Below are 16,719 nucleotides of genomic sequence, written 5' to 3'. Positions count from 1 at the left end.
CTTTGCTTGATAATGACTGTTCTCCGAATTTTGTTTTCAGCATGGCCTCCTCTGGAAAGCCTACCTTGACTTCCTCTCCTTCGTCGGGTTTCTGAGCTCTAGAGTTCATCCTCACTGGTTTCCCTTATGAAATTCTTATTTTAAAGTCTGATTCCCACTGGAATCAGCTTACTCGGGGATTACTCTTGTTTTTTCATTGTTTTCTATAGTAATTAAAAAAAATTTATAAATGAAGATTTCCAAGTTAACTGACCAAATTTTAGATAGCAACTAAAATATATAAGTTCTAGATAGTATTGTTTGCCCTTTATAATTTAGAGGCTCCTGTGTTTTTCACAAATCCAGTATTAGTTGATGAATCAGAACTTTGGCCTTCCCCTCCCCTCCCCTTTTCCCTCTAGGAATACCTGGGTTCGTCTTTACTACTAATCTGTGTCATTACTTACTATGTGTTGTCTTTTTTCTTCTTTTCTGCATCTCTCTCCCTCTCCCCCAACCCCCAGCCCTAATGTAAAATGGAAATCTAATTATGTACAAGGGTTTTATTAATAGTATCTGCTGCATATTTCACTATTTCATAGTTTTTAAAATTTAAAGTGTGGATGGGGAAAATGTGGGTAGGTAGATTGTTTTATATTTTTTTCTGTAAAAATGAAACTGCCATTTAATTGAAAGTGGCCATCACAAAATGGGAACCTTTTTTTTTTCTTTTTTTTTTTTTTTTACCAGAGACCAGTTATGCTTGATAAACAATATTCTATGTCCAGAAAAAATTATCTGGAACAATAGCCATCAAGAGAATTCTTTTATTGTCAGATGCCCCACACAGAGTCTGAGGGACCATGAGACTCTAGGATTCTGCACATTGCCCCCTATACACTGTCCCTCTTGCTCAGGTGAGGACCCGACTTTTAGAGACTCTGACTTTGTTAGGAACCATGCAGGGGCTATGTGTACATGAAGTTCACCACGCTTGAGCTGGCATCTATCTCTGTTGCTAAGTGACCTTGGGCAGGTCCTGTGAATCTCATTCCCTGTCTGTAAAGGGGAGATGATATTACCAAGCTCATAGCATTGGCGCAAGGTTCCAGCAATAGGGGAGCTCCACTAGGGTCCTGCCTTGTCCAGACCGAGGGAACCTGAACGAAGAACCACTCTGGGACAGAGACATGGCATGGCGAGGAAGGGGCAGGGGCAGAGAGCATCATTCAGGCTCTTCCAAAACAGAAGGGTCCCCTTGCCTCCCAACGCTGTCTGTGGTGAAGAAAAAGCAAAGGGGAAGTGAGGGTGCACCTGACCACCTGCCATGCAATCACTCCCCATCCCCCACCCCACCTCCGCACACCCCCACCGGGGCCCGGCCACGCAGGAGCAGAGAGACTTGGCCTCCACAGCCCCAGGAGCCTTACTCCCAGCAGTAAGCCAGCCCTTGCCCCCACTTCCCCTGACTGGGGTGGCAGACTGAGGGTGTGGTGAGAGGCTTGATTCCGGTAGAAGCCAGGGTGCATGAGTATGTGGGTGGGGGGAGCTGTGTCACCAAAGGGAACTGAAAGAAGCCTAGTGTGAGCGGTAGGGAGAGAAGATAGAGGTGTAAGGGGTAAGTGGGACAAGACCTCCCACCCAACTCTGGACCCGCCCCGTCAATGCAGTTCTGTGCAAATTACAGCTGCCCTCCCCTCCCCTCCCCTCCAGGAGACCCACCCCCTCAGGCCCAGCCCTTGGGATTCCCCAGGCTGGCCTTCTCCTCGGATATCCCCTGTTTTTGGAAACTTGTTGGCTAAACACCGGGCTCTGGAGTCTAACAGGCGCGAGTCACTCCCCAGTCTACCACTGAGGCATTGTGTGACCTCGAGCAAACCACCAACTCTCCTGGAACCCCCATTTCCCACCTGTAAAGCGAGAATAACAGCACTGTAGCAGGTTGGCTGTGGGGCCTAAATTCAACAAATGCTCAGTGAGCACCTTCTTCAGGCCAGGATAAAACAGAGAACAAAAGTCGATTCTGTCTAATACCCTGCCCTATCTATGGTGAGAGATAGTAAATGCTTAAGTAACAAAATCGGGGGTCCTCGTGGGTCACTGTGCAGGATAACAGAGGCACGACATGACCGGACTTAGGTTTTAACTTGGCCACTCTTGACTTTGTAAACACACAAGTGGTAGCTTTATTATTAGTGACGCCCAGGAGGCCATATCGGGGCTTCTTCTCCATTTCTTTTTTTTAATTTTTTTTTTTTAACGTTTATTTATTTTTGAGACAGAGACAGAGCATGAACGGGGGAGGGTCAGAGAGAGAGGGAGACACAGAATCTGAAACAGGCTCCAGGCTCTAAGCGGTCAGCACAGAGCCCGACGCGGGGCTCGAACTCACGGACTGTGAGATCGTGACCTGAGCCGAAGTCGGCCGCTCAACCGACTGAGCCACCCAGGCGCCCCTTCTTCTCCATTTCTTACCAACTGCCACCTCCTCAGAGCTTTCTGGGGCATGACCTGGAAGTCCCCCACTTGGCCAGCACAGTCACATGCACGTCTCTAGACCTCATGTCCCCTCGTCTCCCAATTTGCAGCTCTCTTTACCTCTTCACATGGCCTGAGGCCTAAGACGCCCGCGCTGTCTCCTGCATCCATCATCCCAGGCCCCAGCTCTCTGCTCCCTTGGCCCTTTTAAGAACAAATGTTACTTCCCTTTTCCTTCGTGGTCAGCACCTTTCCTCACCCTGACCCCCTGTAGCCTGGCTTCCATGCCTTTCCCATGGATTCTGCTCTGGACCTTGGTTCCACAGCTCAAACAGGCCCTGGTACTCCCGGGAACGCCTCAGAAACTCCAGTCTCAGCATCTCTCTCACTTAGACTCTCAGATCCTGCCTGGGATTTCATTAGTGCCAGGAGGTCTCATCAGCTCTTTAAAGAAAGATGGTGGAGACTCTCCTAGCTCAGCTCAGAGCCTTCCTGTCGTCCCCCCTCCTTGGTACTGCCCTGCGTCTCAGTGCATTTGTCACTGGTTCTTCTGCTGACCCCTCCCCCACTCGTATCCTTCTAGACGCCAGAATGCCCCACCCAGACATCCTGATACCCCCACCCCCACCCCCACTGCAGCATGGGTGCTGATTCTAGCGCTCTTAAAATCTGCTGAGCTCAGCATTTCACTCAAACCACTTCCATCCCCACTGCTGGGCTCTGTCACAGAAGAGATCAGGGCTCCCGTCCTTCCTGCCTGTTGGTAGAGCATGAGGCACCTGGACAAGAAGGAAAAGAAAGAGGAGGAAACCTTCTAGGCTTCTGCAGTGCAAATAGTTGCTTTATAGAGACAGAGGCCACTTGGCCTCATAGGATCCAGCTGTGGACCTTGGTGTTCTCTCTTGTCCCCCAAAAGACCTGACTGAAGCCTAGACTCTTTATATGTCCCCACCAGGGAGAGGGGTCCCATCCAGGTCCATGAGGTCCACCCATCATTGGTTGGCAGGTAGGGGACTCTGTGGTCACAGGCTGCAGTGGGTTTATCAGCCAGACCCATCTCGAGTCCCTGCAGCTTAGAACCAGTCAGTGCATGGGACTGCCTGCCCCCTGCCTGGGGCAGGACTGGTGTCCGTCTGAGGTGAGAAGTGAGGGAGGGAGTCAATTCTGTCTAGGATGTCAGGGTCAGCCCAAAGGCATAGGGGTGCTCCCAACTCACATCTAGCCCTCAGGGTGGTAGGCAGATGACAGAGGACTAGGGTTGGCTCTGGGACTCCGGAAGAGGTGCTCTCTGGCCTGGAGCAGCTGAAGCAGGTCATGGGATGGGGCTCTCAACACTTCGTCGCGGAAGGGAGATGTCCGCTGCCCCTCTTTGGCCTTCTACAAGGCAGGCTGGGTGGGGGGGTGTGGGTTAAGCATCTCCCACTAGAGGTGGGGGGAGGAGTGGGAGCTCTTGGGGGCTGGTGGGAGCCAAACAGAACTGTGGGAACAGGTGCTTGATTCCTGCCAAGCAGACACTTCTGGACTACTATTTCCTGGGGGTCAGGCCTCTGGGGGGGGGGTGCTGGGTTGGGGTGTCCCCAGATTACTGCTCTGGTAGCTTTGGATGCCAGCAGTGAAAAGTCAAGAAAGCACAAAGTTCTAGGGGCTAAAGGACCCTGAGAGGCTCCTAGGACAGGCCTACCCTGCTCTCTTGGGTCCCAGAGAAGAGGGGGCTGTCAGGCCTCTCTGAAGGGGAGTCCGGCCGTGGTTCTTACCAGGCCAGTGTTCTGGAACCTCATTGTTTCACAGGTCTCCAAGCCAGGAGCCAACTGGAACTCTGATGCCCGCCCAGGTCCCCATGCCAGGCCGACTGCAGCCACATGGATGCTGGTGGGCATGTGGGATTCAGGAGTCTCCACTGATCTGTGCCAGTCTGGAAGGCCACGTATGTTCTGTTTCTCTCAGCCTATCCTCCTTCTTCTTTGCTGGGGCAGCGCATTCTTCCAGATCTGCAGGGGGACTGACATGACTTGACAGTTATCCGGGGCCCATCACGGAGACAGGAAGAACGAGCTACCTGCTCAAGCAGGAAAGAGCTCCCAGGGGCTTCTTCATCATGCCCACCCCCCACCCCCCAACACACTGAAAAGGCTTGGCTTTGCAAGTAGCAGGTCACAGAGCGTCCAAAAGAACTGGGCAGGGGGACAGTGATCCCAGGGCTCCTGGGTCCCACCTGGGACTTGGCCATCCAGAGAGCAAGCGCTCAATCCTGCATCCTCACTGCGGTTCGGGGCCTGGGGTTCAGGGGAGAGACGGTAGGGCGCAGGCCCCTTGCAGAGGAACAGCCTATCCCAGGCCTTGGAGAAGAGCCAGGAGCGGTCACCGCCCGCCCGCCCCACTGCAGCACCAGGGAGGGGGGAATGCTGGGTCAAGGCGGTGTTGGAAATGCATGTGGTGTGGAGGGGGCAGGCCCCATGCTGGGCTGACCTGAGGAGCAGCTACAACCAGACGATCCTAATGAGTCCTTAATACATGCTACACGCTACTAAGCACGTTTCATGTTATTACTGCATTTAATTGCCATGAGCAGCCAACATGAAGTGGGCATTATTAGTATCTCCCTTTACAAAGAGGCAAGCTGAGAGACTTGCTAACCCCGTGAACTTGAACAAGTTAATCTGTGTACTTCTTTGTAGTCTTAGTATCATCCTCGGCTGATAGAAGCACCGGCCCGATCTCTGCCTCAATCTTCACATGGTGCCTTTCCCCATGTCGTATCTCTGTGTCCTGTGTCCAAATTTCCCTTTTCATGAGGATGTTAGTCATAATGGATTAGGGCCCACCCTAATGACTTCATCTTAACCTAAATAATTACATCTGCCACGATCCTATGTACAAATAAGGCCACATTCTGAGGATCTGAGTTAGGACTTTAACGTACGGATTTGAGGGGAAATAATGCACCCCCTACCAATATTTAACATGTAACCTACTTTGCACCAAACACTGGGGTCACATTTGATTTTCATGGCAACCGTAGAAGCCAGGAGAATGTATCGCATTCATTTTACAGACGAAGACCCTGAAGTTCAGCAAGGTTAGGTGGTTCACCCAAAGGCACACGGCAACTAGTCTGGGATTTGAACCACACTAAACCATAAGTGACATCTGATCATGCCGGAGTCAGACACACCGGGGTTCAGGTCCTAACTGGATGGCCTGGAGAGGTATTCACCCTCTCTAGCCTTCAGTGTCCTCATTTGAAAAATAGGGTCAATATTGTCCCGTCAACAACAAAGTGCTGCTGTTCAAGGGTGACGATGAGGTCTAGCCCGGTGACTGACACAGACTAGAAGAAATGATAGTGATATAAACGTAGCAGTAGCTGCTGGGTAGGGCATGTCCTGTGTTCTGTTGGTTCTGGGTGGCTGCCTCCCTACGACCACCTGTCCTTGCTGAGTCCCCAGGGCAGTCAGAGCCAGGGAGGCATGCAGATCAGTCCACCCTGGCCACCCAGAGCTCCCTGGGGAGCTGCACCCCCTAGACATGACTCCAACTCTTCCCCTCCACCGGGCCCGACACAAGTGGGGGGGGGGTGGAGGGTGTTGGCAGCTGGGGGCCTCCTTCCTGTGCCCAGGCCCCAGGGTGTTGTCTGTGTAGAAAGGTGGCCCGGGTGTTCAGAGAATGACCACAGCCCCTGAGGGAGGCTGCCTACTGCCCAGCTGCCTCACCCTCTCTTCCTCAGGGGCAAACCCATGAGAAATTGTAGGATCAGAGAACAGACCAGGGGTTGGGGGTGCAGGGATGGGGCTGACCACAAAGGAGCAGCACGAAGCGGTGGGAAGACTAAAATTAGTGGGTACACTAAAAAGAATGAGTTTTATTGTATGGAAATGACAAAACTTTAAAAAGTGATTCAGAAGGGCCAAATTCTATGGGCGCCTGGCTGGCTCAGGAGAAGCGTGTGAAACTTGATCTTGGGGTTGTGAGTTCGAGCCCCACGTTGGCTGTGGGGGCAGATTACGTGAATTAAGTAAGTAATTAAAAAAAAAGAAGAGCCAAATTCTGAATGTCAAGAAGTTTTAGGAATAGCTTAACAAATTTAGTTTGTAGTTTCCTTTTTATGCAAGCAAAAGACCCAAATATGATAAATATGTCTTAGAGAACTCTTTAAATAAACCTAAAATAAAATTTCTAAGTAATTAAACAAAGAGAAGCAAAGAAAAGGAATACATCCTTCACAGAAAGGCAGGAGTGGCACCTTGTCCCTACCCTTTGTGTCTCCCTCCCTCCAGCCTGGCTTGTCAGGGCCCTGCTGTGCCTCCCTGACTTCCTCCCAGCTCTCGGGAGGCTGACTTCTGTCGAGCTCCCTGACTGTCCCAGGGGCTCAGACAAAGGGCCCACCCTCAGTATGGGTGGCTGCAGGTGACAGGCGGACAAGCTGGGGCCCTGGCAGGACACAGGTGGCGTTAAATGGAGGCAAGTTCGCAGAAGTGTTAAACAGGGTTACGAAAGCCAGTGGGGAATGTCCAGGCACCCAGGGCTTCGCATCATCGGGAACCATTACTACCCTCCGAGGGACAACCTCCAGGACCTGCCACAGCAAGGCGACGGCACTGTCTGTTCCGTATCCCTGTCCCCCTATCTCTTGCAAATGCCTCCCCCTAGCCAAAGCCACCCGGAATCCAGAGACCAAGAGAGCCAGGGGCATGCGGACTGAGGAGGCCAGCCTCCTTGGGGCGTGGAGTGAGGCAGAAGAAAGCAGAGGATGGGTGGGGGGAGGGGTGGCAAGCAGAGAGAAAGGGAGGAATCTGATGGGGGGGGGGTTGGGGGATATGCACTAGGGCCCAAGGTTACCTCAGGCTTCTCCCCCAGGGGCAACCAAGCCTCCCAGCTGCTCTTCCAGGCTGGGAGTTCCTGAATGAACGAATGAATGAATGAATGACGAATTTGAGGATGGATGAGTGACGGATATAATGGGAAGAGGCTGGCTCGTGCTGGCACTAAGAACAAGGTGGATTATTTCCCCCAGGATTTCCACCCTTCTAGGCCTTTAAGGCCTGTTTCCTAAGTACCCACTTCGAGGCCCTGCAAAGGACCCTGAGCTGGAGAAGCAGAGGCCAAGGCAGGGGTGGGGGTGCCATCAGGCACTGGGGAGCCTGTGTGGCCCTGCCCTGCCCTGCCCGGGAGGCCTTGCTTCTCCTCCCTCTCACTGGAAACACACTCAGGGGCTGCCCACCCCCTAGCTCCACCCCCACCCCTCACCAAGGCCCCACCTTCTCCATCTGGGCCACTCAGGGCTGGGTTCAGTTGGGTGTTGATGCTGCAGGGCAGGGGAGGTGAGGGACAGCAGGGTGGAGACTGGAGACCGAGGGACCTGTCACCCCGATTAGTATAGTGTGCACATCTGCAGAGTAGCACCAGCTCCCCAGCGCAAGCCTCCTGGTGGGAGGAGCAGAGCTTGGCCTCGGGACCTCGGGACCTCGAATGTTCTCAGAGTGCCCTGGGGGGTAGGGATGGTGGCGATTGATGGGGAGGGGGAGGCTTTCCCTTCCGTGGCTGGTGGTGCCAGGAGGGGCCTGGCATTGTGCTGGGCGCGTGAACACTTGCACATGTGCATTGTCTGACCTAGATACTTTGTCAGGTTGCAAACCACCCCTCCCGCACCCTGTACCTCTTTCAGTTAGGCTGGGTGTTTAGCGAAGGCTATTGTGAGTCTGAGGGTGCAGAGGCAGAGAGGTGGGGAGCCCCAAATCTCATGGGGAAAACCTCATGAAGGCTCAGTTTCTGGAGTCCAAGAACCAGCACTGGGGTTGGGGTGCGGGTCAGGATGGGAGGGTGGGAGGCGTAAGACAGGTCCCCTTCTGAGAGGTCTCTCTTGGGGGTCCTCAGACATCATATCCCCCACTTCTACTTTGGACTGGAGCTTGGAAGGCAGCAAATCATGGGACTGAGCATCACTTGGGATGAGGGTCAGGGGCCTGGGGTGAGGGTTCAAGGGCAGAGTACCCCTCATTATGCTTCAGCCTTGCCCCGACCCAGTCTTCAGTCGCGGCCTTCATAGAAGTCTGAGTGAGTAGTACGGGGCCCTATCCCCAGTGAGTGAACTGATCCCTGGTGTGTGAGTGACCCCGGTCTTCACCTTGTCCTGTGCTCCACCCGTTCCCTGCTCCCAGGTCTGTTCCCAAAGATTCCCAGATGCACTGACCCACTGATCCAGATGCACTGATGCACTGATCCAGATTCCAGACCCACTGTGGGGTTCCAATAGAGACCGTTTGCTTTCTTAGCAGGGCCGCTGGTTGAATGAGATAGGCGGAAGCCTTCTGCGACTGTCCCCCTCCAAGCTTCCTCATGTTCAAATCCCCCCACTCCATGCTTTGCCTACCCTCCAGCCCAGCTTAGCTCAGGCTTCGAATTTTAGGATACTCTAGGGAAAGGGCAGAGGGTAGCTACCATTGCCACTGAGCCCTGCCCCCACAGCCTGTTTGTCTCTGGGGGCAGAAGGGAATGTGGACGAGCTCAGGGGTTATACCGAGAAGTACTTAAGGTGTAGGAAGGAGCAGCAGGGGCAGTTGCCAGGGGAGCCTGACCCCAGGGCTACCAATGAGCTGCTCCCAGACCTTAGGACACTTGCTTTCCTGGACCTGAACATCTGACTCAGGAAATCCGAGGTGATGCCTAGGGCCATGCAGCCCCCCAAATGCTCCATCAAAGCTGCATCCTCCGTATCGCTCACTGGGGCCACCATGTGGCCATCTCAATGCCTCAGTCCTTCTCGGTGGCATCCCTTTTCCAAGGCCATTCTTGCTCAGGCAGCTTTCCTGCCCACACACTCGGCCCAGGACCTTCCCTGGGGACATCTTACCTGGATGGGACAGGAAGACAGTATAGTAAGCTGTCCACAGTTAGCCTAGAGCAACCACTAAGAAAACTACTAAATAAATAGGTATAAAAAAAATCATTTAGGAATAATTTAAATCTTATATTAGAAAATACTCACATTGTAAAAGAAGGCAGCCTGGGAGAAATAGAGGAACAAAAAAGACATGAGATATTTAGAAAACTAGCAAGATGGCAAATACAACTATCAATAATGTGAACGGATTAAAGAATCCAATTAAAAGGCAGAGATCATCAGATCCGACACCAATATCCGACAATATGCTATCTATAGGAGACAGATTTTATTTATTTATTTATTTATTTTTAATTTTTTTTAATATTTATTTATTTTTGAGAGACAGAGTGAGACAAAGTGAGACTGGGGGGGGGGCAGAGAGAGAGGGAGACACAGGATTGGAAACAGGCTCCAGGCTCTGAGCTGTCAGCACAGAGCCTGACGCGGGGCCCGAACCCACAGACTGTGAGATCATGACCTGAGCCGAAGTCGGACGCTCAACTGACTGAGCCACCCAGGTGCCCCTAGGAGACAGATTTTAGATTTAAAGATATAAGAGTGCCCTCTCTCTCTCCCTCTTTTTCTCTCTCTCTCAAAATGCATAAACATTTTTAAAAATTAAAAAAAAAATCTATCGGGTCTAGTATAGCACAGGGGAATATAGTCAATAATGTTGTAACAACTTTGAATTTTTTTTTTAACATTTACTTATTTTTGAGAGAGAGAGAGAGACAGAGCGTGAACGGGGGAGGGGCAGAGAGAGAGGGGAGACACAGAATGCAAAGCAGGCTCCAGGCTCTGAGCCATCAGCCCAGAGACCAACACAGGGCTTGAACTCACAGACCGCAAGATAGTGACCTGAGTTGAAGTCGCATGCTTAACTGACTGAGCCACCCAGGCACCCCACAACTTTGTATGTGATAGATGGCAGCTAGACTTGGTGGTGACCATCCTGTAATGTATATAAATATGGAATCACTATGTTGGGCACCTGAAACTAATACAATATTGTGTTTCAATTAAAAAAGTATTATGATGATGGTATATGTTAGAAATCTAATGGTTAATTTAAATTCACATTTACTGTATATATTAAACATAAACTTTCTGCTTTAAACCTTAAAAAAATTGACTGGGTCTGATATTAGTATAGCCTCTCAAGTTTTCTCATGGTTGCTATTTGCATGATATAGCTTTTTCTGTCCTTTTACTTTACATCTATTTGTATCTTTGGGTTTTTTTTTTAATTTTTTTTATTTTATTTAAAATTTTTTTAACATTTATTCAGTTTTTGAGAGACAGAGAGAGAGCATGAGCGGAAGAGGGGCAGAGAGAGAGCGAAGACACAGAATCCAAAGCAGGCTCCAGGCTCCAAGCTGTCAGCACAGAGCCCGACGCGGGGCTTGAACTCACGAACCGTGAGATCATGACCTGAGCCAAAATTGGTTGCTTAACCGACTGAGACACCCAGGTGCCCCGTTTTTTTTTTTTAATTTTTAATGTTTATTTATTTATTTTGAGAGAGAGGGAGGGAGAGAGAGAGAGAGAGAGAGAGCAAGCCGGGGAGAGGCAGGGAGAGAGGGAGAGAAAGAATCCCATGCAGGGTCCATGCTTCCAGCACAGAGCTGGATGCAGGGCATGAACTCATGAACTGTGAGATCATGACCTGAGCTGAACTCAAGAGTTGGATGCTTAACCTGCTGAGCTACCCAGGCACCCCCAGACCCAATAGATTTTAAAACAAAGGAAGTTACTAAAGATAAAGAGGGACATTTTATTGTGATAGAAGTTTAATTATCTAAGTGGTGACAATTAGAAACAGATATGCACCTAACAAAAGAGCTATAGTTCACAGCACATACAAAAATTAACTCAAAATGGATCAAAGACCTATATGTAAGAGCTAATACCATAAGAAAATATAGGAATAAATTTTCCTAACTTTGGATTAGGTGATGGTTCTCTACATATGACACTTGAAGTAAAGCAACAAAAGAAAAAAAAAAACAGATAAATTGAACTTCAACTTCATCAAAATTAAAAGCTTTTGTGCTGCAAAGGACACAGTAAAAAAAGTAAAGAATGGAAGAAAACAGGGGTTAGCCATATACCTGGTAAGTGATTTGTAACTTACAAATCTTTGTTCTTTGTAATATACAAAGAACTCTTACACTGAATAAACAAAAAGACAACTCAGTTAAACTTGGGGAAAGGATTTGAATAGACATTCCTCCAGAGAAGTTATATAAATGACTAATCAGCACATGTAAAGATGTCAACATCATGAGTCATTAGGGAAATGCAAATCGAAACCACACTGGGATACCACTTTACAGCCACGAGGATGGATATTAAAAAAAAAAAAAGTCAGACAATAATGAGTGTTGTAGAGAATGTGGAGAAATCGGAACCCTCATATACTGCCGGTGGGAATGTAAAGTGGTACGGACACTTAGGAAACCAATTTGGCACTTCCTGAAAAGGTTAAAGATAGAGTTACCACACGATGCAGCGATCCCACCTGGCAGACATCCAAGAGACGTTGATGCATAAATCCACAAAAAAACTTGCACGTGAATATTCATAATAGCCCCAAAGTGGAAACAATCCAAATGCTTATCAACTGATGAGTGAATAAATAAAATATGGAATAAAAAAAATAAAAACTGGAATGTTATTCGGCAGTAGAAAGGAACAAGGTACTGATACATGCCACAACACGGAAGATCCTTGAAAATACGCTAAGGGAAAGAAGTGGGACACAAAGGACCACATGTTGTAAAATTTACTCAGATGAAATGTCCAGAATAGGCACATGAATCCGTACAGAAGTGAAAATGAGTGGTTGGTTGCCTGGGGCTGGGGAATGGGTTGTGGTAGGAAATAGGGGGTGACTGCAAAGGGTACAGGGATTCCTTGGGGGTGACGAAATGTTCTAACAGTTGATTGTGGTGATGATAGTTTAGTATATTCACAGCCGTGTGACTATACCCAATTACTGAACTGTATACTTCTCCTCGCCCCCCCCCCCCCATAAAACATCCTTTATTGGGCACCAGCAGTGCCCTGGGAAGCCCGCGTGCGCAGACTGGACGAGGTGCAGGGCTGGCTTTAGTGACGGTGCTGTCGCAGCTGCAGTCCACCTCAGCCACACGTCCCAGTTTTTAGTTTCTTTGTTCAGCTTTATATACACTTTCGGGTGCCCCCTTCCCCGCCCCCGCTGCTGCTGTCACATGCGATCACATGACTTTCAACTTCACTCATGGGCTGCTCAGCTATCAAATCAATGGCAAAGTTTTCATTCGCCTCTTTCTGGTGACCTACAAATCGAATTTTCCTAGCCTTTATTATCATAAACATGACGGATGTGTGTAACCTTCTCCCTGGTGGGCCAGGATCGCACCCCGAAACACCTGGAGCCTCCACACAGCTCATGCCCAGCAGCCCCAGAAGGTCACGCTGCCGCCATCTTGTGGGCTCTGAATTGTGCTCTTTTAACAGGTGGATTTATGGTATGTGAATTATATTTCAATAAAGCTGTTACCAAAACAAAAACCATAAAAAGGGAACCTGAGGTTATTTGTGGGTATTAGGACATCTGGTGCCTCGTGGTAGTCCAGCTGTGGTTTTGATCTGCTGGCCTCTCCTCCTTGTCATCTGATCCCTCTCTTCATATTACCTGGAAGGAAGAGCTGCTATTCCTTTCCCTCAGTCCCTATTCTAGCCCTTGTTTTTCTCTAAAACTGTGGGGTGGGGCTATGGTGCTGGGTGAGACCAGTTGCTTGACCAGAAGAACCCCCTTGACCAGTCTTGGCCCAAACTCCAGTGGCCAGCCTATGTGGGAAGGCAAGTGTGGACCCTGACTGCCAAGGGAGTCCAGAGAGGGGTGCTGAGCTAATCCAAAGCAGAGGGCCTTGGGCAAGTGTAGGCAATGTCCCTTACTGACCAGCCTCCATCTGGCTCCTCAGAGCCACAAATTGAGTTGGGTCAGTTCTGACGCAGGCTGTCAATGATAGGCTTTGCCTCTGTTCGGGATCTGAAGTCTGGGGCCCTGACCCAGGATCGCAGGAATAGGGGCCAAAGGAACTTCTGAGACTCAGTAACCCCAACCCAATCTTTGGATTTTATAATGGGGTTGAGGCAGTGGGAAGAGAGACCCCTGTGTGTGCCCATCCACCGGTACCTGCCAACCAACCCCCATGGCCATACCCTGGGATTAAAGCAGAAAGGGGCGGAGCTGGCAAAGTGGACCTGCTGGAGGGGCGCTCCCAGCCCATTGTGCAAGGGAGCATAAATCTTGTAAATTTTGCACGCATAAATCTTGTAACTGCATGCATTCCCAGTGCTGTGGGAGAACCGAGGAGAAGCGGAAGTTCCCCGTGTGCAGGAGTCATGGGTGGTGGGTGAAGATCAACAACATCTCCATAGCGGTTAGGCGTCAGAGCTCTGGTGGAGCGCCAGTCCCCTGCTCTCCAGCTGAGTGAGCTTGCCTAGGCTGCTTAAACTCTCCAAGCCCCCGTTTCCTTGCCTGTTGGAGCCATTAAGGATAGCAAGAAGAGAAATGGGTGGGAAGAAGAGGGAACTGCCAGCAGGAAGCTACATGTATGTATCTTGTCTCCTCTTCCCCCAACTTCTTAGCTTGAGAAATGAAAGTCACAAAAGAGATTGAAGACACCCTAGGTTGGAATAAGCACAAGAATGACTGGCAAGCTCCCCTCCAGGCTGGAGAACCTCCAGGCTTGGAGGTCCCTGTATGGGCTCCTGGAAACCTCCCCGCCCCCACTTCCCCCCAGGTCCTTGCTCTGCTGCAGGATTCAGATACGCGATCTGATTGCATCAGTCTCTCTATGCCAAAATCAAATAAAAAAATGTACACACACTCCTAAAATCCCAGCAGGTTCAATCCAACAAGGAAGTATTCGGTTCCAGCTGTGAATATTAATCTGTGCAGTGTCGGTCAAGTGTGGGGACTGGTATTTCGTACTGAGCAGTTGTGCCGCAGCTTGGCACAGAGCCTGGAACATCGTGAGGTGGACCTTGGCGGGCATTTTAGGGACAGGCAAAGGATGACCTTCCCGGAGGGGGACCGGTGGGCTACCTACTCTGAATTTGGGGGAGGGGTAGCCAGGCTGTGGGATACAGTTGTGAAATTCAAATCTCAGATCTCTGATCAACAACACAGCCCCCACCTGCTGTAGCAGCTCAGCTGGTCAGCCAGGGGTAGCCTTCGCCTGGGGTGGACATGATGTTGTGAGTGGGGAGGGAGGGTCCTGGGGGAATCGGGAGGCTGAGAGAGGAGCTGCTGAGATTGCGGACTCAGGGGCAAGTTGACAAGGGTTGTGGGGGTGGGGGGCTGGGGGCTGGGATCCTGCACAGTCTGTTGCAAAATGCCATCTCTAAACGAAACCGCATGGTCCACACATGCTTGCATATGGTCGTGTGAGCCAGGTGAAGGGTGTGGAAGAGCATACCCGTGTCACCCTTGGTCACCTGGGGGTGGCAGTACATGGGCAAGGGAAGGGCCTGGGGCAGATGTAAACGATAAGCTTTGTTTTTATACCTTTGTAGTATCTCATTTCGTTTGTCACAACCCGTACGGTCTGAAAGATAACAAGTGAAGTACAAGAAATTAATCATTTACTAATCCTTTCTGTCTCTCCCTCCTCACAACTGCCTTTTGCTCCCAGCCAGCAAATCCAGAGAGAAAACCAACCTGCCGCTATTGGCAGTGCAACCTGAAGCAGGTAAGGAGCGGGAGGCAACTTATGTTGGGGTCTTCTGTGGGCCGGGCACCGTGCATACGTCAGGCGCACACACACATCGACCTGCAGACTCGGCGGTAAGAGAATCAACAAGGGATGTTGAAGACCAGGGACTAGCAAGGGTGGGAAGCCATCACCACTCCTGGGCTGAGAGGACAAGGGGAAGGAATAGCGTCATCACGGGAGCCAAGTGAGCAGAAGGAGGGAAGAAATACCCCTAGCCACTCTCCTCTCCTGCCTTCCAGGCCTCGCCTGTGCCTCTCATTGGCTGCCCCCAGAGGCGGCCAGGGGGATGCGTCTGTAGGGGCAGAGAGGGAGGAGAATGAATGGGAGGAGGGAGAAATGGAGAACCACCAGCACAGACAGCGGGTGAGGAGCAGGAGTTGACCTCAGAACTTCAGCTGCCCTACGTAGCAACATGTGCTCCTGTGCCCGCCCGTCCCCCCCGGCTCCCACACACCGCTCTGTCTGTGGGGCCATCTTGCCAAGTAAAGGCTCAAGCCCGAGTCTTTCCTTCTTTCTCTGGCCAGAATGTCCTCTTCTAAGGGAAGGGCTGGGTTTGGGGTCGGGACAGCTGCGTCTGGCAGAGAAACGTGAGTCCTGTATTCCAAGCCCGACACCTATGATCCCGTGCTCACACTCCTCCTCTGCCAGGAACCCCATTTCCCCTTCTCTTGACCTGCATGGGGCATTCCACCAAGGACCATGTTTTGTTTACTGCCACATCCCTGTATCTGGCTTGATGCCCGGCGCAAAAGAGGCTCACAGTAATCACTCGTGGTGGAACTCAAACGACTCTCCGGATGCCCTTTCCTCGGGGCCCTGGGCTTTTATATCATGGATTGGGTTTTCCAGAAGCTTCTTTACCTTCTGTTGCAGATAAAGAATGTACCGAGCCCTCTTTCCAGCCATTAATTTACATAACCCTCACAAAACAGTCAATTGGTGGGGGGGGAGTGTTGTTAGAGCTACTGGTCACAGCTAAGAAAAATTCACCACTGAAAGTTAAATGACTTGCCTGGAGTCACCGGTAGAAAGTCCCATCAGACCCAGGGTTTGGTCTAGCAGCTCTCACCACGGTCTGCGCTTAGCCCCTGCTCCACCCAGTCTCCCAGGGGACCTGCCTTGTAACAGGCACCGCTTTCTTTAACCTTGATGGGACCAGAGCTGCTACTTCCTTGTTTCTCTTCTGGCCTGCTGGCCCTAGCTTTCCTCTGCTCCTGTGAGCCTAGCTCCAGGCCCGCTGAGGCCGGCTCTCAGCATTGGCTCACGGCCGCCCCTCCCCCTACTGCCAATGTCTTAGGCCTCTTTAGGGGTCCACATTCCTGGGGAGAGATGCTGTCCTCTCTTAAGGCGCATGGGGAGTGGGCTGGGGGGACCTGTAGTCCCGGCCTGGGCTAGGGGGAAGGGTGGCTTCTGACTTGCTGGCCTTTACAGCAGGGAGGGAGACTGCTTTGGCAGGACTCATGGCTCCACCCTCAGTGTCCCTTTGCCTGTGAGCTAGGGGCCCATCCCCACCTCCCCCTGCTTCCCAGCTGCACTGAGGAGTTTGTGGCCAGCTTTCTTCACTTCCTCCCTTTGGCCCCCTCTGCCTGCTGAGCCCAGGGCCCAGCCCTGCCC

The sequence above is a fragment of the Panthera uncia genome, chromosome A2, assembly GCF_023721935.1.
Source record: "Panthera uncia isolate 11264 chromosome A2, Puncia_PCG_1.0, whole genome shotgun sequence".
In the NCBI taxonomy this organism is placed as follows: domain Eukaryota; kingdom Metazoa; phylum Chordata; class Mammalia; order Carnivora; family Felidae; genus Panthera; species Panthera uncia.
The sequence above is the reverse complement of the archived record's forward strand: the minus strand, read 5'-3'. Positions refer to the sequence as shown.